The sequence below is a fragment of the Cryptomeria japonica genome, chromosome 1 (assembly GCF_030272615.1).
Source record: "Cryptomeria japonica chromosome 1, Sugi_1.0, whole genome shotgun sequence".
Classification (NCBI taxonomy): domain Eukaryota; kingdom Viridiplantae; phylum Streptophyta; class Pinopsida; order Cupressales; family Cupressaceae; genus Cryptomeria; species Cryptomeria japonica.
Window position 1 is genome coordinate 509521810 of NC_081405.1, and position 3403 is coordinate 509525212.

Sequence of the window (3403 nt, forward strand, 5' to 3'; positions counted from 1 at the left end):
AACACTTAGTAATGTCAAAGACATCATTTGGACATCTTAAGCTGGAGTTTTGTTCATTAAGTGTAATGCCCTGCCAGGAAACCCCTAAGGGTTTAAGTTAAAAACACTCAAATAGAGTGTAAATATATATATATTTTTTATAATACTATTTAAGAGTATTACTGATTAGTTACAACATTAAGATAATTTGGAGTTATCTAAAACTTAGATAGCACAATGGAAGGCTAAACAATCCTAAGGAGTTTCCCAACGCGATTACGTAACCTTACACCTAACTCAACTTGCGTCAATTGATCCAATAAGCTGGATATCTTAATTTACGAGGTAATGCATAAGACATGATTATATGTATGTTCAATAAATTGACGTCTTAGAATTTTAGGAAGCATTCATTTATTTTGGGTGGATAGGAGGCCATCGTGAGGTTATTTACTCATTGCACTTTAAAACATAATTAATTTAAGAGGCCTCCCATAAGGTTCAATGCGATTAATATCATGAAGTTCATTCATTGGTTTTAAGATAACCACCCACATTTGATATATTTCTTAAATATTAAAAGTATGGCTAATAAGATGAGATTCATTCATTAAGGATTAAACTTCCATTAATAGAGTGAGGTTCCATCATTTGAATTCAAGCATAACCAACTAATGAGTCGTAGTTCTTTTATGGCGGATAAGATGCATGAAGCCATAGAGTTCATTCATTGAAGCTTTAATAGTGCTATTAGATGGACTCAATTCATTAAGGTGGATATGTATTAGGACACACGAGTTCATCCTTTAAATTAAAATATAGTTAGCAAGATGAAATTCATCATTACAGGATTAAAATGTAAGTTCATAGTGACATTCTCCCATTAGGATTAGAATATAACTATCTTATTGCATGTCACTCTCTTTAGTTAAATTAAGTTAATATGAAGAGATATATTTACTAAGATTAAGATATAAACAACTAATTGAAACCTTCCCCTTTTAGTTCAATTTTAGCTAATCATAAAGAAATTCATTTAATAGGGTTATAACATGGATAACTAGTTGAGGTCACCCAATTATCAAGTTAATTTGGTAAGGATTATTTGTTAAGATTAAAACATAAATAACTAAACAAATTCATCCAATGTAGTGCGATATAACTAACATGACAATGCTCATTAACTAAGATAAAAAGGTAAATACCTATATGAGGTTCATCCTTTAAATTTCAACTTAGAATTTATAACATTAATTCTAACTTTGTTACCCATTCACATTCGTTCAAATTACCAACATATATCAAGCTAAAACAATAAAGGCATCCTAATGAGATTCTTTCCACCATTATTTCCTTTAATTAACATAAACCAAGTTCTTTTCCATGATCATACTTACAATGTTTTATGAACCTGATTACTACATTTATCAAGATGAATAATGTTATGCACTTTAATTAAGCTGCATTTAATTCCCATTATACACATACAAGATACAACCATACATGATAACTTAAAGTATGAAATAAAAGAGACAAGGCATCGCATAACACGGATATGATCTCGGAGTTCACCCCTAAAGGGCTACATCTCTGGGTCTGCTCAATTGCAAGACCCCTCTGGCATTTAAAATTTGTTTAGGGTTACATAAGTTACATGTCATATACATTCCTGCCTTTTAGGCGATCACAACCATAATACAAATGACCACTTCGGTCAGTAAATACATCTCTACAAGTTTTCCAACCAAGTTCACATAAATGTAAGCATCTCTCGTCTAGATATGTTACTTAATCCTCAAATAAACATCACTGACATATTGGTCTAGAACTATACACTAGTACCCCTCACTAGCAACACAACTATACCCAAATCAAAGAAAATATACTTTTAAAGGAACCTTTGAAATGAAAAGAAAACACTCCCCAAGCATCTATAAATCTCTTGCGTATATATAAAGCAAGTATACGTGAACCTCAATTTATATCTAACCAATTAAAAATAACACCCACATTTATCCATAACTAATAATTAATAATTATTAATGCTATATATATTAATCAGAGTGTAGCAAAAATCGATACATGATTAATAACATATATTACTATATGAGTTATCTAAATATCAATTATCTAGATCCCAAATATTATTTAATACTCAAATTAAATAATATTTAATGAATAAAGAAAAAAAACTAAATTTAAATAATTAAAAAACTCCATTTAAAATTATTATTATTTTTTTTAATTTATTAACTTACTATTATAACGTTAGTTTATTGTTTTTTTTATTTAAAAAAACAATAAATAAAAATAAATATTAAAAAAAAGAAAAAAAAAAACAAATTTGGGGTTACCCATGTGGACCCCACGTGGGCCCCCTTGGTAGCCCACGCTACCATTGGTAGCGCTGCTACCAAATGGTAGTAGGCCGCTACCTCTGGTAGCGCTGCTACCATTTGGTAGCAGTTCATTACCAATGGTAGCGCTGCTACCAGCTGGTAGCAGTGCTACCCTTGGCAGCCTGTTACCTTCCAGCCGCATGGGGGGGTTGTAATAAAAAAAGAAAATTCTTATTTTTTTTAAAAAAAATTCTTTTAAAATGACATTAACAGACCCAAACAAAACTGCCAAAATGTGCAGTCAAATTTTTTTTTTCCCAGTCATGAAATACTCTCATAAAAATTAGTTTTACTCATTGAATATATATTTTTTTAAAAATAGTATATGCAAGTATTGATAAAAAGGTAAATAACTCACCAAAACAGTCCACACAGTCTGAAACACAGACTTAAAATATTTTCCAGCAATCCCCCATTTTTTTTTTAAAGAAAATCACAGTCACATACACATTTTTTTTTTTCCAGAATGTCAAGGGTTTCAAAACAATAGAGGAAATTGTTGAATAACCCACCCATTAAGAAAATCTTTGGCACAAGGAAAGTCACCTCTCACACAAAGATCCAACAAAGCTACCCTTTAACAAATTTCTACAATAAAACTTACTCATGGACATCAATGGAGAATCTGAAAGCCGAAATTGCAAGAAAAACATACAAGCCCCTTTTCTTTTTTTTACAACTTAAACAAATCGATAAAAGAGATTCCTACCTCAACAAGCTTTCCTGGAAGGATTGTTGATGATGAGCCCCCAAATCTGCTGCTGTAAAACTCCATCTTTTTCCAAAATCTCCAATCTCCCTTCCAAAACCATTTTTTTCCAAAAAAAAGATCAAAGGAAAGAATCCCCAAAAATATTTCAAAAACTAGGTTAAATGAGAAACCCCCTTTTTTTGACCTAATTTTCAATTTCGAATTTAGGCATTTATTTTTAAAATAAAAGAAAATAAGAATGGAAATCATTCCTTTCCACTATTCAATACATCTTATTCGATTTTCTAATTAAAATTAAAATGCCTCTATTTCT